At 36.7% G+C, this 24,625-nt stretch overlaps 1 protein-coding gene across 21 annotated transcripts in view; it reads right to left on the bottom strand.

The window, feature by feature from the left end:
• SOX5 (SRY-box transcription factor 5) overlaps nucleotides 1-24,625 on the bottom strand; it is a 1,171,821-nt gene that overhangs the window by 757,688 nt on the left and 389,508 nt on the right. For all 21 annotated transcript variants that reach the window (XM_070788609.1, XM_070788604.1, XM_070788607.1 and 18 more), the window contains one exon: nucleotides 11,391-11,451. The gene's annotated coding sequence lies outside the window, so the exon portion shown is untranslated. The remainder of the gene's footprint in view (nucleotides 1-11,390; nucleotides 11,452-24,625) is intronic.

Below are 24,625 nucleotides of genomic sequence, written 5' to 3'. Positions count from 1 at the left end.
CATATTTTAATTTTTATTTTTCAATTTAACATTTCATTTTGAAATAATTTCACATTTAGAAAAAATTTCAAAAATAGTACAAAATTCCCAGCTTCCTTGCATATTGAAAGTGAAAGTGAAGTCGCTCAGTCGTGTCCGACTCTTTGCGACCCCATGGACTGTAGCCTACCAGGCTCCTCTGTCCATGGGATTTTCCAAGCAATAGTACTGGAGTGGGTTGCCATTTCCTTCTCCAGCGGATCTTCCCGACCCAGGGATGGAACCCAGGTGTCCCGCATTGTAGACAGACGCTTTACCATCTGAGCCACCAGGAAAGTCCTCCTTGCATACAAATATCAAATTCACAGCACAATGAGCAAAAGCAAGAAATTAACAGAAAACAACTGGCTGATATACAGACCTTATTGAAATTTCAACAATTGTCTCACTCATGTCCTTTTCTTGGACCATGAGCTGATATTTAGCTATCCTGTCTTCTTAGTCCCTTTTCATTTGGGACAATTCCCGTTTTTATTTGTTTTGCATGACCCTGACACTTTTAAAGAGACCTGCTCAGTTATTTTGTAGTATGTCTGTTGGTTTACAATTGTCTGGTATTTCCTCATGATACAATTCATATTATGCATTTTGGGTAAGAAAATAACAAAAATGATTTGCTGCACCTTTCTCAGTGAGTCACACGAGTGGCACATGATGCTGGTTAGTCTCCTTACTGGGGATACTTTGATCACTTGTTTTAGATGGTGTCTCGCAGGATATTCCACTCTAAAGTTGCTCCTGTCCCCTTTGTAAATAACAATCATTCTGAGAAGATACATTAATATTTGGACACTATGTAAGTATCCTATTTATCATCAGATTTTCACCACTGATTTAGCATCCAGTCTGACTCTTGCCTGGGAAAATTATTAATGTGGTATTTACCAAATAGTCATTTTCTATCTCCATCATTTCTTGTACAGTTATTAATTGGTATTATACTGTTATAAAAGAGCTTTCCTTTCTCTCCCAATTATTATTTTTTTCAACATTTTATAGCATCATGGACTATACTGGGTATAATCCATTATTATCATATTTCCTTGCTCAAATGTTCCAGATGTGGCCATTGTGAGCCACTTCAATTTGACTCCTATGTCCTTTCCACATGCTTCCATCCTTTTTAAGTCATTCCCTACTTTCTTGAACCACAAAATGTTCCAGTTTCTCATCATATAATTTTCCTGTACTTGTCCTAAAATCATTCATTTCTACAAGGGTTCTCAGTGTCCTTTACTGGAAAATGATGCTTAGAAACCAAGATCTAGGTACTAGGAGTACTCATCAGTATTGAGGTATTATTGCTTTCACATCCTTCCAACAGACAGAGATAGAGAATGTACAAATGGATACACACACAGACACACACACAATTACTTCTTTATAACACACGCCATGAGCAACTGATAACTCAGATTCCAATTCAACATCACAGGGTTCACTTTAGCCTTCTTTTATGGTGAGAAAAATAACCCTTATTATCCACAAGCCCAGGATATAACCAAGGGTTCAGAAATGTTCACTTTCACCCCTGGTTCTGAAAAACAGAATCATTAATCTATACTGTGTGAAAAATAAATTTTCCTATAAGACTACAATAGTTATTTTTTTTAATCTTAAGTTATAAAATCAAAACTCTGTTTGGCAAAGTTATTCAAATGAACTCTTTTCCCCCTTCCCTCTTCATTTGTAATTTGTATGAATACAATTTGCTACTTTTTTGGGTTTTTGGTTTGCGAGGCTCCTTGAATATCCAAGCTCATTTTAATTACTTATTTTTGAGTACGTGAAACTCAGAGCTATATTAAAAAAAAAGGATATTCAGATAAAGTATCACCCTCCTCTGTCACAATTTCTACCTTATTTTCATTCTATCAATACCCATTCACTGAGCCCAACCTCTATAAGTAACAGCCAATTTCAGGAGTCTCTGACTTTTGTTTCCTATTTTCTCCAATTATCAGATATAAGTATGTTTTCTTATTCCCCTTTAATTCTAGATATTATTTTTCTGTATTTTTTTCTCACTTAGTAGTATAGGCTGAAAATTACTCTCTATCCATTTATTCTTTTCACAGCAACATGGTACCTCATTATGAGGCGATGCCATAGCGTAATCATGTATTCAACTATTCTCCTACGTAGGAACATTTAGATAACGTTTAATATTTTACATTTATAAACAATGCCACAATGACTAACTTTGGGCATGTGATTCTACATTGTTAAAGACATATCTGCAAGATAAATTCCTAATAATGGGATTGCTGGGTTACAACGGTATATATATGTAGGTTTGTTACCCATCATCTAATTCCTGTCCTAGATCAGATCAGTCGCTCAGTTGTGTCCGACTCTTTGCGACCCCATGAATCGAAGCACGCAGGCTTCCTTGTCCATCACCAACTCCTGGAGTTCACTGAGACTCACGTCCATCAAGTCAGTGATGCCATCCAGCCATCTCATCCTCTGTCGTCCCCTTCTCCTGTTGTCCCCAATCCCTCCCAGCATCAGAGTCTTTTCCAATGAGACTTGTACTAATTTTCATTCCATTCAGCAATGTATGAGAATAAAGTCTATGTTTTTAACTGTTCCTCCAAATTATTTTAGCAGAGGTGCTGAGCAGCATTTGAGTATTGATTTATGCTTATCTCTTCTCTCTGACTACAGGTATCATTTAACTATGGTACTAACAATCAAAGAGAAAGTTTACATAAATGTAAAAGAAGAAGAAGAGAAAGAAGGAGGAGCTGGGAAATTACTCTTGGGAAAAAATAGTTGGCTTTGACCACAACATCTCAGAGTAGAAATGCAGAGCATCATCCCTTTAGAAGCTTAATAAACAAAGATTTTACAGTAGTTTTTTCCCACAGTCAAGATTAAGCCCTGCCCCCTTTATGTGCACAAGACCAATAAGAATACAGCAACAAGTGGCAGGCACACTGTATTTGAATTACCTGCTAACATTTCTGTCTTGCATTAGATTTAAATTTTGAAGTGGAGACTATATATTGATCAACCTATTTATCCCAACTCCTTGCACAATATTTAACATGTAACCTTCCTGATAAAAGTGTGTTAGAAGTTCATTAATATAAAAATAAACAAACAAACAAATTAAAACAAACCTTTTCCAAGTTCTCACTCTGTGCCAGACACCATCCTTAAGGTTTTACATGTATTGTCTCATTATGTCCATGTGACAATCAGACAAGGTTGGTTTTATTATTTCCAATTTATAGATGAGAAAACAAAGACTTAGAGAAGCCGTATAACTTGATAAAACTGATACATCATGAAAAGAAAAGAGTTGGAATTTGAGTGGGATTTGAATTGAGGTCTGCCCCAGTCTAAAGCACATACATCTGGCTGCATGCATGCTCAGTTACGTCAGCTCTTTGTGAACCTATGGACTATAGCCTGCCAGGCTCCTCTGTCCATGGAATTCTCCAAGCAAGAATACTGGAGTGGATTGTCATGCCCTCCTCCAGGGGATCTTTCTGACCCAGGGATCGAGCCCACGTCTGTCTCTTAAGTCCCCTGCATTGGCAGGCGGGTTCTTTACCACTAGTGCCACCTGGGAAGCCCTTTGCCTGACTGGCACTTAGAAACAGGAACCTTCCTGATGCTCTACATTTCACATTTATGTAGGTAAGTTCTTGCTGTGCCCTCTGTAAGGCCAGAGCTAGTTCTATATTATGGATTTCAGGCCAGCGTGTCACTTATTAAGAAGGGAAAGAAAGGAGGTAGTTTAAATGGTTTCCGAATAGACTCTTAAAAAGCGTTCTGAGACTTCTTTACCTTTTGGCAAACAAAGCTTTGGCCCCTCTGATACAGGCACACATTTATTACACCCTTGCGACTGTGGTTTATGTACAAGTATCCTATTAAAAGAGTTTAAAAAAAAAAAGAAAAAAAAAACTGAAATGCGATTCCCTTTCCGACAGCAAAAGGAAAAATAAAAAGATGTTCTTTGCCCTCCTGTTCTAATCTGTGTTTGGAAGTCAAGCCTGCAGTTCCCAGAACTCTATCACCAGCTTGTTACATTTCCATAAATCTGTCCAAGAATACAACACTGTTCACCCAAAAAAAAATGTAATATAAACTGTAAAACACATGCACTTGATACCTGGATCCAATTTGCCCTCATTTTGTATATATGTGAAAATAAAGTGACGCTTTAAGTCTTTGAAACAACATCACATTATTTAGATAAGTGCCACCAAATCATTATTGAAATTCTGATAGCATTTGCCTTACTGGTAAAAGAAAATTACCTGTAATGCATAGTTTAAATAATTACTTTTAAACAAAAGCTTCTTTTCTACGTTGCTTATTTATCTTTTGAGACCAACTCAGCAGGGCTATGTATTTTATTAAAATTGCCTTCAGACTGCTAATGGCAGGGCGTCTGTTAGCACAGGAAAAGTGATGGCAGTTTGACTCCTATTCCTAATATTGGGAGTTAGTCCAGACACTTAAGAGCCAGAACTCTGCTGTGCATTTGACTATGTTATCAACACTTTACTTGCTAATGATACTAGTGACAGCATTTCAATATGATGGGTCAGACTTAAATAGGAAAGCTTATAATTGTGCTTGCAGAACCAAAGAAACTCCCTCCCCCACACACAAAACAATCCCTTTTATCAGCAGATCAGCTGGTGTTAAGCTTCATGACTGGGAATTATTTGGTAAGCTTCTGTTCAATATTTTCTCTCCTTCACCGCTTCCCACCTTGAATGGAGAGCCTCCATCAGCACCTGATATCTACCCGTTTAGAAAATGACAACTGAGAGCCTTCCTGTGGAGCAGCAGTGTGCCAACTACCCAGCAGAAGGTCACACTGATGACTTCCCTGTGGCTTTTATTTTCCCCAGGGAAATCCGCAGCCAGGACTGACTGCTTGCCAAATATGCTGAGTGCCACAAACCAGCAGCGCTAAGAACCCCCCAATCTACTTGATGGGAAGCAGTAAGCAACTGTGCTGAACACCTGTGTCAGCTCCTGTTCCTGGGGACACCCCAGGCAAGCACTCATTCAGCATTCAGGGAGCGAGCTCCCCTCTTCAAACTGGCATGCCTGTCCAAAAACTTCTCGGTAGTCATATGATAATAGCTATGTTTGTCAGATCTCTGTACCATCAGTGTGTTTAACTACTGTTAAGGAGGATGATTTAAATCATTCCTGAGTTAAGTATTTCACTACAAGCATCCAAAGGGAATCAGCACGATGAATGTATTTCCTATTGTGATAAATGTAAAAGTAACATTCTCCATCACTTCCCCCAACCAACTTGAGGAAAAGCAGACATCGTCTGAAATCTGGATGCTGCTAAGTAGCTTCAGTCGTGTCCGACTCTGTGCGACCCCATAGACGGCAGCCCACCAGGCTCCCCAGTCCCTGGGATTCTCCAGGCAAGAACACTGGAGTGGGTTGCCATGTCCTTCTCCAAATCTGGATGGTGTGATTCTATAGATGGACAAGATTTAAATCAATGAGCATTTTTCCTATAACTTATGGAGAATATATGCTAAATTGAGCCAGTGGAAATTCTAGTCAAGAATGGACAGAGGAAAACTTAATATAATTAAAAGATTGACATGTGCCACAGGTTAGGACTCAGGAAGAATATATGAATGAATGAACCAACAAATTAAGGAACACCTAAACAATTTTCAATATATCAGAAAAGTTCCATAATCCGGAAATGATTATATTCTAGGGGCCAACTGACTGTGCACATAGTGTTGATGATTTGCAGACCACGCAGGCAGGACTTGTGCAGAGAACCAAAATACATGAATAAATAAACCAAAGCCTACTTCAGAAGGACCTAGTTTGTCAAGCAGCAAACTACAAGTCAAACATCAGAGTTTTTTGCATCCAAACCATTCCATTTGGTCTTCTCCAAAATTCCACATGGCATTCACAACTGTTGGTCTTTCAGGCTATTTCCTCATTCTAAACTGTTCTTCTAAGGAGGCAACTTTTACTATTGTTTAATCTCATAGAGCTTCATCCTCAACTCCCCCTGCCTGGTTCCAGTATCTTCAACATATCAACACTGATATTTCAAAGGTACAGACTCAAAACAATTCATGTACTTCCCATCAATAAAAATACATAAATAAAGACAAAAATGTTCTGGATTTCCTGTACCAGTGAATTGCAAAACTTTTATTTCAATCACTCAAGGTTAAAATATATCCCTTATTGCACCAGGAAATCTAGCCCTATTGATTCCATCTTAGGATTTCTGCTCCTATCTGTCCCCAGGTTTTACCATCTTGGTCCTGACTTTCTGGATCTCTAGCTTAACTACCACAATAATGTCCCACCATCCCCTTTTAGCTTCTCCCTTTCAATCAACCTCATACTGCCACTATATTAGTTAATTAATCCAAGGCACAGACCATATCACCACCTACATTCCCTTAAAAACAAACAAACAAAAAAAATTAATGGCTCCCCAAGTCCTGCTGAACTAAGTCTAATCACTAGCATGAGAGTCCAAGTCCTCTTTACAGACTTTGAATTGTAAAGTCTCTTTATGTTGTAAAGAGCCCACCATATCTTTACAGTCACCATCCCCCTTTTGTATATACTCTGTGCTGTATCCAAACAACCCAAGCTGAAAAAGACACTTAAGACAACAGGACCTTAATATATATGTGTGTATATACATATATATATATATATAATTATATTAATATATGCTAATATACTATATATACTAATGTATATTAATGTATAATGTATACATACTTTATATATACTAACTAACTAACTAACCCCTACCAGTATCTAACATCTCTGCTAGGAAAATCACACATATCCTTAAAGACTCAGCTCAAATACTGTTTTGTCTATGAAACTTTATCTTTTCTATAAACCCTTATAGAATGCCAGGTTGCAGATCTTATGTAGCCTTTTTGACATTATGTCTCACACTATAATATTTGGTTTTGGATCTTCTAGCTAAATTCACTTAGCACGTGCTATGAGCAAAACACTTGGAAAGATATTTTGGGGATACACTGGAAACTAAGATTCACTCAGCAAAAGGCAAATGAGAAAAAAAGTTTAAGTGGAGTAGAAAGTCATTCAAGCAGTTGGATGAACTCAAGGGCCAAATGAGATAATGACTGATAATAACCACATGGATTTAGTATAAAGGCAATTACTGATGACTTTAGCAAAGATTGGCATGAGAGAAGTAGAAGAGGATTGAAGAGCAAAAGAAGAAAGAAAATGGAGACAATAAGTTAAAACTTTAAGGATATATATATATATTTATAAGAAAATAGATTTTATATATTCATTTATAAAAACAAAATGTATTACATGAATATTCTAATAGCTATATAATGAGAATCTAAGCTTATATTCCTACTTATAGTTTTAAAATACTTTTTCATGCATTGACTCAGAATTCTATGTCAGAATTCCGGTATGCTTGCCTGGAAAATCCCATGGACAGAGGACCCTGGTAGGCTACCGTCCATGGGGTCACAAAGAGTTGGACACAACTGAACAACTTCACTTTCTTTCTTTTCTTTCTCAGAATTCTGAAACATTTCTAGTAAACAGTCATTGGGCAGTTGGAAACTGCTGCTGTCAGACAGCTAGGAGAAGGCAACCCTACTTCCTAAATCCCTTTTTAAATAATCATTTTGATTCTTTGGGGGCTTCCCTGGTGGCTCAGACGGTAAAGCGTCTGCCTGCAGTGCAGGAGACCTGGGTTCAATCCCTGGGTTGGCAAGATCCCCTGGAGAAGGAAATGGCAACCCACTCCAGTACTCTTGCCTGGAAAATTCCATGGACTGAGGAGTCTGGTGGGCTACAATCCATGGAGTCGCAAAGAGTCGGACATGACTGAGCGACTTCACTTTTCACTTTGATTCTTTGACGTGACAGCAATGAGAATTTTAGAAACAACCTTGCCTTCCAAATGTCAACATATCTTTTTTTTTTTTCTGAAAATAAATATGAACAATTTCCTCTGTTATTTATAAGCATCCTTATTTTTCTTTTATATTAAAAATGGTCACATCTAACATGATTCCTAATTCAACCAAATTTGATTTACACACCATGCATACTGGTTCAACAAATGTAATGGAACTGCAGAGATAATGGTAGCAATACAATTCTCCTTATGGGAGAAGCAGTGCTGGTCACTTAGCAGGCAAACACAGGTTAAAGACCCTAAGTCATCTGGCTGGTAAGTTTCAAAGCTGATTCCAGAATTCATGCCCTATATGTCCTATGACGGTTTTAATTTTTTAAACTATTCCACATTTTCTTCTTACAAATAGCCTCATGGGTCATGTGATCATTACAATAAACCATAACATAATTTTCAAAAATTAAAAAAAAAAAGCAGAGATATTACTTTGCCAACAACAACAAAAATTCTCCCTTACAACTGGAAGATAAAAATTCATGACTTTTATGGACTTACACAACCTAATTTCAGTTTAAATTAAAAACAACAAACAAATGGAATTTCAACTATGCAAAGCAACTAACCAAAGTTACACAAACTTCTTTAGAAGATACAGAAACTTCTATTATATATCCTTGTCATTAATACACCTATTATGAAACAATAAGTTATTCTACAAAACCCAAGAATATGATTATAAATCAAAGGAATTTTACAAATTAAGGACACAAAAACAAAAAGTGATAGCTATACTATTTAACATGAACTCCTTGAACACAGTCATCAGTCAAAATCATAATCAGATAATGTTGCCCTAATCGTTGTTAAAGTTTATTTTCATTCATAATTTATATTCATACAGAGTCAGACACGACTGAGCAACTGATCTGATCTGATAAAGGAAAAATTTTTTAATGTTTTACCCAACCTGTAAGTCCAAGTGATCCTTAAACCATGCAAGCCACATCATGCCCTTTTATTGGCTAAAGTCCCCTTAATGATCCCCATGTCACTCAGAATAATAGTCAAGATCCTGCTGCGGTATACCAGACCGTACATAATGAACATCACATCATGCTTTGTCATCTCTTACTTGTCCACTCTTCACTCTACTCTGACTGTACTTGTCCACTCTTTACTCTCCTCTGACTCTACAAATACCTTTCTTGACAATCTTTCAACATAGCAAGCATGCTCCTTATACTCGCTCTTCCCAATGACTATATATCTTCACTCATATCTCTAAACACTTCCCCCTCTCATGCTGCACTCAGGTCTGTGCTCCACTCTCTCCTTAGCAGAAAGGCTTTCCCTAGACATGGTATTGGATACAGTCTCCCATCATTCCGTATTTATTCTGCTTTATTTTTTCCTTAGTATGTATCCCTATTAACATATACATTAAATTTTTCATTTTAGGTGTTCCTTCACTAGAATGAAAGCTCCAGGAAGGAAGGAACTTCTGTTGTATGAATGAATGAATGAATGATCATCTTTTCATTTCATCCAACTAAATAGGAAACTTCTCCAGAGACACAACAGTAAAAAAACAAACAAACAAACAAAAAAAACTTAATGTTCTTGAGTTCTTTGAATATCAGTGCAAAGTGAAGTACAAGTATCAGTGGCATTCCTTATCAAAATACATACTGGTGAAGATGACATAGGACGATGATAGTTTCTTATCTGCATGTACAATGTTGGGGGCAGAACTGTTTGAGTTCCACAGCTGTAAAGCACACAATGCACTATATTTGCATCATGTCAAGAAACACAGATTTATCTCTGCTACTAATATTTCCTGTGACAGTGGGAGGCAATGTAGGTTTGTAAAACAGGTGAATTAGACTGAGGCTCTCTCTATCCTTCAAGACTATCAGGAATCTATGAGGTATTTGTCTCTTCCTTCTTGATTTTGCTTCTAAACATGCAAAACTCAAACAACAACTGTGTTCAACTTAAGGTCAATATATACATAACAGCCAGTGTCCAAGAAAATTCACCACCGTTGGGTTTCAGTATGCTTCTTTCTAATGTTTAGTCCAATGATAGTTACAGATTGAAAGTCAAGAGATGTTAACTACCAGAAAACTCCTTATGAAAGTATCACCCAAAAGTGCTTCTCAACTCTTTAAGAATCACTGCAGACATACTTATAAACCCAATTTCTTGGGCATATCATTGTAAACACAGCTTTTTGAAGGACTCTTACCTAATTTAGCTAAGAGCAGAGATCTGAGTATATACGATGCATCAAGATGCACTTGCAATTATCTTTCCTTTAAGCTGGAGGGTGGTATTCTCACAAGATACATAATAAAAATCTGTCTAGTTCTTAATGCTAGAAAATGACTAAATCTCTGAAGCATCCAAGCAGAAGAACTTTAAGCTGAGCTCCATTCTGAATAAACCATTTCACTTGAAGAGATGTGATCAGACTGAAGAACAAACTCATTTATCTGGGTGATGAAACATGAAAAAAAATACTGGTAGCTGCTCTCCAGGAGACCTGGGTGTGGAGACACTAAGTCAAACTCCAGGAGACTTGTGGAAGTGGTAACACTGGAGGGCTTATAAGAGAGGACCACCAAGCTTCTATAAATAACTAAGCCATAGTAGCAAGACTTATCACCACTGATTAAGACAACACAGGGAGGATTCCCTGAAGCAAGAAATCAGTCATCACAGGTCGTCAGTCATTCATGGTGACTCTCAGGACCATGGGGACTGCAGAGACCAACATGGCTGTGCCCAGCTTACTGAGGAGTGTGACTTACCCTAAACTTTCCATATTAGATGACAAAGGCCCACAGTAGACCCTTTGACTATTGAGATTGTTCTATCTACAGATAAATTATTTAATTAACCTTCACTTTATATATGGCAGCCAACATTCAGTAGTTAAAATTAGCATTAGTAAACAGACTCTAAGAATATTGTGAGTTCTTAGAGGTGTCCTTGCACCGAGAGAATACAACAGAAAAGAAAGGAAACTTGACTTTCATGACCCAAGTGTTCTCCCATTACAATTACATAAGTAATGACATTTTATATGTTTTAAGGTTTTGATTCTGAAAAAGTCATGGAAAAGGCTTTATTTCAAAACTATTCAAATAATATTCACATTAGATAGATAACAGAAATCAGGGTAACTCTGAATCTTATTAGGTAAGAAAATTTTCTTTGTTCCTGAAAATCTCTTCAAATTACTTTTTACCTTCAAATTTTAAAAAGAGAAGGCCCAAGTGCTGGACCTATTATACAAAGGCTCCAGTAGGTAGCTGCAACACTGAAGACCACACCAAATAATCACAGATAAGAAATAAACAAGTGGCAAGAGATTAAAAATTCCAAAATTAATGACAAGAATGATCAGCAAATGATAATGTAATATCCTGACCTGCTGAGTCTCCAATCTCTCCCACTCCTGATGTCCTTGATATTATCTACTTCTTGCAATGCTGAGAAAAAGAAAAAAGAAAGAAATGTATTTAGTGACAAATCAAAATAATTTCAAAAATACTCAGGTGAAAAAAAATAAATTGTACAAAGGGAATTAAAGAAGATTTCTACTACATAACTTTGGAAGAAATATTAAGTAATTTCACTGTAAAACTTTTTTCTAGACCAGATTTATCCTAACAATGCAAAGTTGATTTTGCATCTAAATATCAAATAATATAACACATTTAATACTATATTAATAAAAGATAAAACCATATGATCACTTCTATAGATGCCAAAAAGCATTTGAAAAATACCAATACCCTTTCATGAAATAAACATTCAAAAAGCTTCCCTGGTGGCTCAGATGGTAAGGAATCTGCCTGCAATGCAGGAGACCTGGGTTTGATCCCTGGGTTGGGGAGATCCTTTGGAGAAGGGGCTGGCTATACACTCCAGCATTCTTGCCTGGAGAATTCCATGGAGAGAAAAGAGTGGCAGGCTACAGTCCATGAGGTCGCAAAGAATCGGACATAGCTAAATGACTTTCACTTTCACTCCTCAACCTAATACAACTATGAAAACCTCACAACTATCATACTTAGTAGTAAAAGACAGACTGATTTTCCCCTGCTATCAGAAATAAGACAACAGTACCCACTCATATTACTTCTATTCAAGATTAAAAGGGAAGCTACGTTCAGGTATAAATCGCATCCAGATTGAAAAGGAAAAAGTAAATTATCTCTATTTGTAGTCAATGTTATTTTTATCTAGAAAATCCTAAGTATTGACATTTTATTTTTAAAAGATGATTAAAAGTAATGAACACTATTAAAACTAATGTAAGGTTGCAGGATACTTGATCAATACATAAAAGTCAATTGGATTTGTATGTACTAGTAATAAACACTCCAAAAATAAAATTAAGAAAGCATTTCCCTTACAACAACACGAAAAAATAAGATGCTTAAGTATAAATTTAATAAGTGGAGGATTTGCATATTAAAAATTAAAACACTACTGAAAGAAATGAAAGAATATCTAAGAAAGATGAAAAGGCACCCCACATTCATGCACCAGAGAAGTGAATATTCTTAGCATGAAGTACTCCACAAACTGATCAGTGTGTCTAACACAATCTCTATCAAAATTTTAGCTGGGCTTTTTGGTAAAAACTGACAGACTGTCCTTAAAATTCATACGGAATGCAAGGGATCCAGTACACCTAAAACAATCCTATGAAAGAAAAAAAGTTGGGGAATACATCCTTCACAACTTCCAAACTAAAGCCAAAGCTACAGTAATCAAGACAGTGTGGTACTGGTATAAGGATACAAATACAGATAAACGACATAAAATTGAGAGTATAGGAACAAACCTTGACATTTATGGTCAATCAATTTTGACACACTTGCCCAGACAATTCAATGGGGGGCGGGGGGAGAGGTAGGGAACAGTTACAGTATGACAAAAAATAAATAAATCTAGTCTTTGTTCCTGGTTCTTGACAGGCAGCTTTGAAAACCCTTGGAATTCTCTGAGTGATAGGTATGACTTCATTATGCTAGTGACATGACCCTTAAGAGGATTCCCAGACCGCTTCAGGCTGGGGTAGGATATCAGAAAAAGCAGGCAAGTGATTCGAGGGCTGGAACACTGAGACACCTCCCACCCCCAACCCCTGACCTTCTCCCCTACACTGACTTCTAGGGGGAGGAGACCAAGAGGCTGGAGACTGAGTGTACTGACATGACCAATGACTAAGCCAGAACACATCTATAATTATGTCAATAAAAGCTCCAAACAACAATCTCAGAATTTCCTTCCTGTGAACAGAATGATGTTCAAGGAGGATGGCACACCCTGCCTCCACAAGACAGAGACTCTTCACCAAAACCCTTTTAGACGTGTCCTCTACCTCTTCTGTTCATCTGAATCCCTTACAATAAAAGTCATCATAAGTAAGCACATTCATGGATTCTATGAATCATTCTAGTGCATTACTGAGCCTGAAGAAGTGTCATGGGAATTCCTAAGTCTATATCCAATTCACCCTGGGAAAAGTCTCCCTTGCCTGGGGACCCCACTTGTAGCTGTCTTCTGAAGTAAGGGTAGTCTATCTGGGGACCTTACCCATTAGCTTGTGAGATCTGGTGCTAACTCTAAATAGTTAGCATCAGATTGATTGGAATGATGAACACATTGGAATATAATCATTTTTCCAACAACTGGTTCTGGGAAAATTGGATATCTGTATTCAAAAGAATGGAATTAGATTCATACTTCAAAATCATATAAAAATTAATTCAAACTGAATCATATAAATAAATGTAAGAACTAAAAATCATAACGCTATTAGAAGAAAGCATAAATTTTTGTAACCCTGAGTTTGGCAATGATTTTTCAAATATAACACCAACAGATAAAATAAATAACAAAATAAAAAAATTGATAAATTGAATTACATCAAAATACAAAATCTTTGTTTCAAAGTACACCATCAAGAAAGTGAAAAGGTAACCTACAGAATGGGAGAAAATATTTACAAATCATAGATCTGATACAGGACTTGTATACAAAATATAGAAAGAACTCTTACAACTCTACATTAAAAAGTCAAACAAACCAATTAAAAAATAAGCAAAGAATCTGAATAAACATTTTACCAGAATAGGTATAAAAATTGTCAATTAGAACATGAAGATACTCAACATTAGGTAAATGCAAGCCAAAATCACAATGATATGCTACGTCACATCAACTGGGATGGTTATTTTTTTTGGGGGGGGGATGGTTATTTTTTTAAAAAGATAATAACAAGTGCTGCTAAGGGTATAGAGAAATTGGAAAAAACATACATCACAGATAAGAATGTGAAATTCTTCAAGTGTTTTGCAAAATAGTTTGGCAGTTCCCAAAAGGTTATAGAGAGTTACCATATGAGCCAGCAAGTCCACTCCTATGTTCATACACAGAGAAATGAAACATATGTCCATACAAAAACTTGTACTCAAATGTAATCCCACTTAGAATAGCCAAAATGTGGCAACAGTCTAAATGTCCATCAACTGATGAATGAGCAAACAAAATGTAATATATCCATACAGTGACATATTATTCAGCCATATAAAGGAATGAAGTATGTTACAACATGGATAATCTTTGAAAATATTATACCAAATGAAAGAAGCCAGTAACAAAAGACCACACATTGTATGATTTCATTTTTAAGAAATGTCCAGAATAGGTAAATTTATAAAGACACTGAGCAGTTAGCAGTTCCTTAGAGTTACAGGGAGAAGAGACTTGTGAAGTAATAGCTGCTGCTGCTGCTGCTAAGTCTCTTCAGTCGTGTCCTACTCTATGAGACCCCAGAGACGGCAGCCCACCAGCCTCCCCGTCCCTGGGATTCTCCAGGCAAGAACACTGGAGTGGGTTGCCATTTCCTTCTCCAATGCATGAAAGTGAAAAGTGAAAGTGAAGTCGCTCAGTCATGTCCGACTCTTCGCTACCCCATGGACTGCAGCCCCACCAGGCTTCTCCATCCATGGGATTTTCCAGGCAAGAGTACTGGAGTGGGGTGCCATTGCCTTCTCCGGGGAGTATGTTAATGAATATGTAGCTTCTTTTTGTTAGATGAAAATGTTCTAAAGTTATATTGTGGTAATACTGAACTTCTCCTTAAATTTACTGAAAAACACTGAATTGCACACTTTTAAATTAGTGGATTGTATAGTATATAAATTATAAATCAAAAAAGCAAGTTTAAAAAATTTCATAGATAAAGCAAAGGCACATTAACACATTAATCCCACATTTAAAAGGAAAATTACCCACATCTGTCTTGAAAAGTCTATGTTCAGATGATACAAAAGATATTTAATATTTTGATAGGTATTCCTTGACCAATAACATTAATAGCATGTCAAGATTAAAAACCAATAATAAAATAAAAGGAAAGCATTCTACTTTTAAATTAGTCTTCAGAAATTAGTCTTTCAATAGGACTTTCAAGTGTGGCTACTGAAAATTAAAAGTGGTCCAAATTTTTTGAAAAAATATTTGAATCATCTATACCAGCAATCTTATACATGTTCATCCCAGTGTGATAGTTGCTCAGTCATGTCTGGATCTTTGCGATCCCGTGAAGTGTAACCCCTTAGGCTTCTCTGTGCATGTAATTCTCCAGGCAAGGATGCTGGAATGGGTTAGTCATTCCCTTCTCCCAATGATCTTCCCAATCCAGGGGTCGAACCCAGGTCTCCCACATTGCAGGCAGATTCTCTACGGTCTGAGCCACCAGGGAAGCCTGCACACATTCTTATGTAATTTCATTTCTGGAAAATACATACTGAATAAAGAATTCCAAAAACAAGAAAAGGTATGCACAAATATATTCATCTAGAAATTATTAGCAACATAAAAATAGAGTGAGTCAAAGTGGCTAACAATAGAGCATTGGTTAAATAAACTACAGATTATCTCCTTACTAATTTGCTGAGGAAAAGAGGCTTAATAATTAGCAGAACCCAGATTCAAATACAAATTCCTCTGACTCCAGCATCCAAAAGTTTCTAAACACTAATTTTGTTCCAAAATATTAATGTTCTGAAAGATTAATTCTGGTTAATAGACCGAAGATCAGTAGTTTATATAACTAATGATACATACACAGGCTCACATACAAGATACAAAAACAACTCAAAAAAGAAATGCCAAAATGTTACAATGTTAGTTTTAGAATAGAAAAGTTTCTTAGTTTCTTTTGCTAATTTACATTTTTTAAACATTTTTCCAGTAAATTATATAACTTTCATAGTAACAAAAAGGTTACTAAATAGAATATCAAAACTTTTATACAAAATGTACACTGCTATTTAAGTGTGCCGATAAAACAGCTTTGAAAAGGTTCTGAGTTGGCACCTAGTGCCCTTTTAATAACCCCATATTCCTCCCCAGAACACAGACATCCACTGGAGTACTCCATCCAGGTCTATTTTCTAAATATTAACCAAGACTTTAAAAAAATAACTAACTTATTTTTATCCACTAGACACTTCATCTACACTGGCTCTTTACTTCACAACCACTCTATGAAATGTGCATAATTAGCACATAGCAAAGGAGGACACTGAAACTTATTTGCTCATAGTCACATGGTCAGCATGTGGCAGAGATAACAATGAGGTATCATCTCACATCTGCCAGAATGGCTATTATCAAAAAGTCTACAAATAACAAATGTTAGAAAAGGTATGGAGAAAAGAGGACCCTTGTACACTATGGATACACTATGGAGGTGCCTCAAAAAACTAAAAATAGAACCACCATATAATCTGGAAATTCCACTCCTGGGTATATATCTGGGGAAAAAAGGACAAGACTAACTGGATAAGATACATGCACCTCAATGTTCACAGCGGCACTATTTAAAATAGTTAAAACACAGAAGCAACCAAAATGCCCCAAAAGATGATTGGAATATTACTCAGCCATGTAATTTGAGTGATGTGGATGGACATAGAAAATATTATACTTGGTGAGATAAGTCAGACAGAAAAAGACAAACACTGTATGGTATCATTTATATGTGGAATCTACAAAAATACAAATGAGTGAATATTCAAAATGAAAACAGACTCACAGATACAGAAAATAAACTTGTTGTTACCAAAGGGGAGAAGGCAGGGTGAGCAACAAATTAGGGGTATGTGATGGCATTACCGATTTGATGGACCTGAGTTTGAGTGAACTCTGGGAATTGGTGATGGACAGGGAGGCCTGGCGTGCTGCAATTCATGGGGTTGCAAAGAGTCGGACAGGACTGAGCGACTGAAGTGAACTGATTAACAGATACAAACTACAATGTATAAAACAGATAAGCAACAAGGATATATTGTATAGCACAGGGAATTACAGCCAGTATCTTATAGTAACTTATAATGGAATATAGTTTGCAAAATTACTGAATCACTATTCCTGTCTTTACACCTGAAATAATACAGTATTATAAGTAAACTATACTTCAACTAAAATTTCTTGAGGTGCCATCGCCTTCTCGGAATAGACCACATGCTGCTGCTGCTGCTAGGTCGCTTCAGTCGTGTCTGACTCTGTGCGACCCCATAGACAGCAGCCTACCAGGCTCCCCTGTCCTTGGGATTCTCCAGGCAAGAACACTGGAGTGGGTTGCCATTTCCTTCTCCAATGCATGAAAGTGAAAAGTGAAAGTGAAATTGCTCAGTCGTGTCCGACTCTAGCAACCCCATGGACTGCAGCCCACCAGGCTCCTCCATCCATGGGATTTTCCAGGCAAGAGTACTGCAGTGGGGTGCCATTGCCTTCTCCATAGACCACATAGACAACTTCAAAAGATACTTGTCCATGTATCAGTTCCCTATTGCCTTCTCAAGTGCTGGCCAATATATCAAACAAAGTAACTGTTACTAACATGGATGTGAGCTAGTCAGATTAAACTGGGAAAAGTACAAAAATTGGAGGCACTCTCCCACCACCTGTCACTATCCCTTCTTCCTTTTATTTGCTGCATAGCACTTATTATCTCTAAAACTGTTGTTTTTTTATCTTTTAATAACCTTGCCAATTTTGTTCATTGCTTTTACCTTTTGCACCTAGAACAGTGCCTGATTTAAACTGGAGTTCAAGAAATACTTAGAAGATGAATAAACAAATGTACTTAGAAACAGATGCAAATTTCTCTCTTTCCTAAGCCATATGTCTCTTGCCAAATCAAATAGCCTCTCATTTTTTAGTTTTTTACTTTAATTATGCTTGATGGCACCAGTACATGTGAAATCTTTAGTTTCCCCAACCAGGAATCAGACCTGTGCCCCATGCATTGGAAACTCAGATTATTAACCACTGGACCACCAGAGAAGTCCTCGACATCTCAGCTTTTATATGTCCACTTCTTTAATGCAATACTGCTCAAGGTTGTTATGAGTTTAAATTCATTCATTCAAAAACTATTTATTGAGCACCTATTACACGCCAAACATTAGTAGCATGGAACAAAACAGACAAGAATCGCTTATGCAGCTCATAGTCTGGTGAGGGAAGATAAACAAGAATGTAACATAAAATATTAGATTCTGACAAGTACTCTGGAGACAAACAGCTGTTGGTAGCAATCTGAGAGGAGGAGTCACAGTTTTAAGCAGAGTAACTGAGAAAGAGGACATTTGAATACAGAGGTGAGGGAGTGAGAGGTACATATCAGAAAAGGAACTTTCAGTCAACAGGAAAAGCATGCTGGCATGACTGTATTTTCAGAGTGGTTGCAGTGCCATGAGTGATGAATGAGTATGAAGAAATGAGGTCAGATAAGTGAGGCAGGGAAAAGGACAGACTGCGTCAGGCCTATATGCCATTGGAAAGATATTAGCTTTTATTCCTAGAAAAATTAGCAGTCTTTGGAGGGGTTTGAACAGAAGTAGGATATTCTATGGCTAAAGTTTTTAATGGGCTCAGTATCTCTCAACAGAATTGCTACTGGCATTTTGGGTGGCCAGCTCCCCTCTGTCCTGACCTTCAAGCACACAGCATGTCATTTAGCATCTCTAAGCTCAGCTCACCTACTGCCAGTAGTAATCCCCAGAAATTCTGACAACTAAAAATGGCCGCACTTATTTCCAAAGCTCTCTTAAGAATACACCATGGTAGTGGAGAGTCTGTTTTAATATTCCATACTTTATGTCATCTTGAGCTAAAGTGAGAGTGGTAAATTAGAATACATATTTTTTAGAGATAGGATTTGCAAATGGATTGGATATGAGTGTGAGTTCTGTTCTTCACTGAAATTATGAAGACAATGTATGGAATTGATCTGGTGAGGAAAGCAGGCATTCAGTCAAGGAAAGCAAAAAAACTCCTATGTAAAAGCAGATATATCTATATTTTATGCAAAGAATTTTGTGAAATGAAATAATGAGCAGTCCTGAACTGATGGATTTTGTTACATTTTATGAAGTGTATTTTACGAAGGAATAGAGTTAACAGAAATAAACATTAGATAAATAAATGAATAAATGGTTGCTAATTAATAGTAGTCTATTAACTAGTCTACGCAATTTGATTATATCAAGAAAATTGTCGTGTGTTTTTTTTTTTTATATATAACCCAAAGGAATGAATTTAATTGTGGGATTTAGAACAATAAATGGTGTGTGAGTAGGCAGGCTTTTAATGCTGTTAAAATCCCACCAGGCCCTCGTTGCTTGGAGTAGATGCCCTACAGTGAGATTAGACACTGCCTTGGGAAAACAGTGAGTGCCACAACTCTCCTATGTGAACCACCAATTCCAAGCTATGGAGTCAACTAGTCAATACATGCAACCTTTACTACATTCATGGCCATTTAAGGATTTCAGAGAAAAGCTGTGTTCAAACGTTGTTCAGCTCCTCTTTACTGGTAGAGTTGAGTCATTCTTCCATAGACAGAACAAATGATCGGAATCAACACAATAACTGATAGACGCAAACATACAATTTAGAGTTGCTGGGAGGAAGTGTCCAATTGCATCACCGCTAGAACCTTATCCCTAGGAGTAGCATCCTGCTTGCTTGCCAAAGTAGAAAAGCAGCATTTTGAACAGCAATGCTCATCGCATAAATCTGAAGATTCTTTCTAAATGTGTTAAATCACCAAACCCACATAGTTAGAACAATTTTATTCTCTTTGGATTTATACCACACTTAGGAACATTCTGCTTCAATATTTTCTATCAATATTCCCTATGATTTGTTACAGGGGAGGGATGTGTCTTCCAACAGAAGTCTCTGTACACACAGGTACAAATGCATGCTTCCTTCAGAACACAGCATCATTTTCCAGCCTATTGTTAGACACTCTCTTATTCTCAATAACATTAGTGGAGGGGAATTGAATGTCAATTCTTCAGTCAAGTTCCATCTCCAATCACCAGTTAGCGAAAGAAGTCAGAAGGTTCATACAAAGGTGGTTGCTTGAACTAAAGTGGGAAGGAACATGATAAATAAGTACCAGTGGCCGACAGATGCCCTACAGGCTTCACATTGTTGTTTGAGGGGAAGGACATAGTGTGTCATAATGAATTACCATTAATTTGAGCCAGCAGTACTGTTAGATTGAGCCCAGCAACCCAGGATGACAAACAGCGCCTGCAAGATCATCTAATGAGGGGACAAGACTGCTCCAGTAGTGCCGCTTCACTCAATTAGTGGACAAGGCTTTTAATGCCGCTCTGCACAACTAAAGCAATTTTGATTACTTAGAGCTAAGTCTCCATTTAGAATGTTTTGGAAGCTGAAACAGGGTTTCTTCCTTTTTTTTTTCCTAATATAATTTAGCTTGAGAGTATTTGAATGGTAATAAGCTATTTGAAAGCCAATCACATTATTTCTTATTTTTCCCTAAGTAATATTGAAATATATTTTTTAAAAGTTCAAATGATAGAATTTACTCTAGTAAATGAAATGTAAATAAGATAGCAAATGATTAAGGATATGCAGAGGGTGTTTGTGTGTGTGTGTGTGGTGTGTGTATGTGCGTGTGTGTGTGCGTGTGTGCATGCAGCACTGTGTGTGTCTGTGCCAGAATTACAGTTGGTGAATTTCATTTCATCAGCCAACATTATCAGGAGGGTTGCATATTTATTCTATATATCCACATTTTTAAAAAATTCCAGATCTTGCCTTCTTTGGCTGGGAACACTTATATTTCAGATCTTTTGATATGGGGAACTGACTTTTCCACTTCATTATTTTTTTCACTATGTCACTGCATGATGAAAAGCACTGAGAAGCACAATGGTACGACTTTCTTTAATAACGTGATCATTGACTTATAACTAAAACCTTACCCTCCCAGAGTCTCCTTAGGCTTCCTAAAATTCCTTTCATTCTCATTAGAAACATACAGGGTGCTCACTCTATACATCATTCTATTATCTTCCAGCTTTTTACCCACTATGTGTATTTAATCCTTGGTCTGCTTATACTGTGTGAAATTCTATGAAATTTTACCTTTATAGACAGAAAGTCATTAGATTAAAAAAACATGACTCAAGTCCTTAATGAATTATGCAAGACACACAGTAGGTACTCATAAAATTTTATTACACTGAACACAAATACTACAGATAAAAAAAGTGAACATCAAGATTTTTCATAGAGAACCCTTCTTCCTTTGCTTCCCTTAGATGAGGAGTAACATCAGGATCAAGAGTTAATAAGGAGAAACCATAGCTATATCTACCCATTGCCAAAATCAAAGCAAGGGTGGGGAATTTTTTAAAAATCCATGGCCTAAAGTAGGCCCCATAAAAACCAACTTTAAAATGATACACATCTTCATATCTTTGTTTACAAAATAGCCCACATGAACACGTAGAATCAGAATCATCCAGGGCAGATGCTAACAAATTTTTTAAAATTTCTTTAATACTTTGAACCACTGGAAAACCAACTGGTTGAATAAATAAGAAACAATCAGATATTTTTTCTTCTTCCTTTCCATAGGCATATTTAATTTTCTCAAAATAATTTTAATAATTTCTACTTTCTTGACTCCTAAAGGATTAACTTGTAAAGCATGTTGCACTCCTAGGGAGCTACTCATGTATTAGTAGAAAATGGTATATTACTAGCATTGTTTGTGCTGTAAGTACAAATTAAAAAGAAAAAACAATATGACTCAGGAATCAAGTAATACTTTCAATAATGTGTTACATTGTTAACAGTCTCTCTTCACTTAGACACTGGCAAAATATACGCCCTGATTCTGTACCGGACCTTGTCCCAGAGTACATGATATGAAATCACATCATTGATTCAAATTATTGCCAAGGTTGATAAAACCTTAGTCACTAAGTCTGTCCAACTCTTTGCAACATAATGGACTGCAGCATACCAGGCTCCTCTGTCCTCCACTCTCACAAAGTTTACTGAAATTCATGTCAATTGAGTCGGTGATGCTATCTAACCCTCTCATCCTCTGCCAAACTCTTCTCCTTTTGCCAATCTTTTCTAGCACCAAGGTCTTTTCCTATGAGTTGGCTCTTAGCATCAGATGGAAAAAGTAATGTTTCCTAAGGCCCACTTGACTACACACTCCAGCATGTCTAGCTCTAGGTGAGTGACCACACCACTGTGGTCATCCAGGTCATTAAGACCTTTTTGTTACAGTTCTTCTGTATATTCTTGCCACTTCTCCTTAATCTCTTCTGTTTCTGTCCTTACCACTTTTGCCCTTTATCATGCCTGTCCTTTCAAGAAATGTTCCCTTGATATCTCCAATTTTCTTGAAGAAATCTCTAGTATATCCCATTCTACTGTTTTCCTCTATTTTTTTTTTTCATTGTTCATTTAAGAAGGCCTTCTTATCTCTACTTGTCCTTCTATGGAACTCTGCACTCAGTCAGGTATATCTTTCCCTTTCTCCCTTGCTTTGTGCTTCTCTTCTTTCCTCAGTTATTTGTAAAGCCTCCTCAGATAATCAGTCACTTTGCCTTTTTGCATTTCTTTCTCTTTGGGGTGATTTTGGTCACTACCTCCTGTACAAGGTTACGAAATTCTGTACATAGTGCTTCAGTCACTCTGTCTACCAGACCTAATCTGTTGAATCAATTCATCACCTCCACTGTATAATCATAAGGGATTTGATTTAGGTCATACCTGAATGGCCTACTGGTCTTCCCTACTTTCTTCAATTTAAGCCTGAACTTTGCAATAAGGAACTCATGATCTGAGCCACAGTCAGATCTCGCTTTTTCTAACTCTTGCTTTTACTGACTATACAGAGTTTCTCCACACTCTGCTGCAAAGAACATAATCATAGTTTCACTTATTCTCCTCTCTTGACAAAAGGAGTAATATGAGAAAGGGAAAATGTATCCATATTAGTTGTAGAAATTAAAGATAAATAAAATGTGAAGATTAAATAAGAAAGTAGCAGTAATATTTATAATTCAGTAAGTATCAATCTCTTAAATGCTTCCCCCTTCACTTTCTCTTTGTCCTCTAGTACAGTAATGGTCCAAAGTATCACCAACAATGATCACCATTCAGCTTTCCATCAATGTTAGTAACTAATACCATACATATTTTCCATCCTTGTTGATTAAATTTTATTTCTTAAATATATATGATATTTGCATAGCCAAAACTATATATACAGGTAACTCCCATGTGTGAGTGTGTATGTATGTGTGTGTGAGCACACTCAGTCATGTCTGACTCTTTGCAGCCCCATGGACTGTAGCCCACTGGGTTCCTCTATCCATGGGATTTTCCAGGCAAGAACACTGGAATGGGTTGCCATTTCCTCCTCCAGGGGACCTTCCTGACCAACGATCTTCAGGACCTGGGGATTGAACCAGCGTCTTCTGAGTCTCCTACATTGGCAGGCAGTTCTTTACCACTAGCGCCACCTAGGAAGATCTTAGGAGACTTAGTTCCATCTCTATCACTTCTATTTATTCCCTCTAACACATTATATGCAATTATTTTCATTAATTCTGGCTTATTCTTCCTGTATTTCTTTTTGTAAAAATAAGCTAATATATGTATTTATTCTTATTTGCCCTTCTTTCTAATGCAAAAAAAAGCATATTGTCTCCAATCTTTGAAGTTTCAAAAAATTTTTATATAAATATATTCTAGAAATGTCTCCATGTTCATGCATAGAAACCTTCCACATTATTTTTTAGAATTGCATGTTACTTGTATGGACATTCTTTAATTTATTAAACAGGTCTTTTATGAATGGGGATTTAGGTTATTTCTAATATTTGGAATTGCAAATAATGTTACAATTAATAAACTGAAATAATCTTGTTAACTCCTCATGTAATTCTCAAGAAACCACTGGTGGGTCAGGAGGTTGCCTTGATCTACTTCAGCTGGTGTCAACTGATATCACATTTCTGACATGGGAGAGGAGTACAGTTAGGAAGCCTGAATTAACTGTGATGCTTTTACTGAAGCTCAAATTTATTCCTAGTCTTGAATATAGATATTCATGAGTAAAACAACCATGAAATAGTTTTGGTTTATATGAAGGGACAGAAAATGAATTTTAGAACTTTTTTAAATTTTTCTTTGTTTCACAAGACTTTCTTGATATGCTAAAGTAATCTAAATCACTAGAAATCCTAAAAACATAAGAACCAGAAAACATTCTCTTTTATA

The sequence above is a fragment of the Bos indicus genome, chromosome 5 (genome assembly GCF_029378745.1).
Source record: "Bos indicus isolate NIAB-ARS_2022 breed Sahiwal x Tharparkar chromosome 5, NIAB-ARS_B.indTharparkar_mat_pri_1.0, whole genome shotgun sequence".
In the NCBI taxonomy this organism is placed as follows: Eukaryota; Metazoa; Chordata; class Mammalia; order Artiodactyla; family Bovidae; genus Bos; species Bos indicus.
Note: the sequence above shows the minus strand (reverse complement) of the source record. Positions and strands in the feature narration are given on the sequence as shown.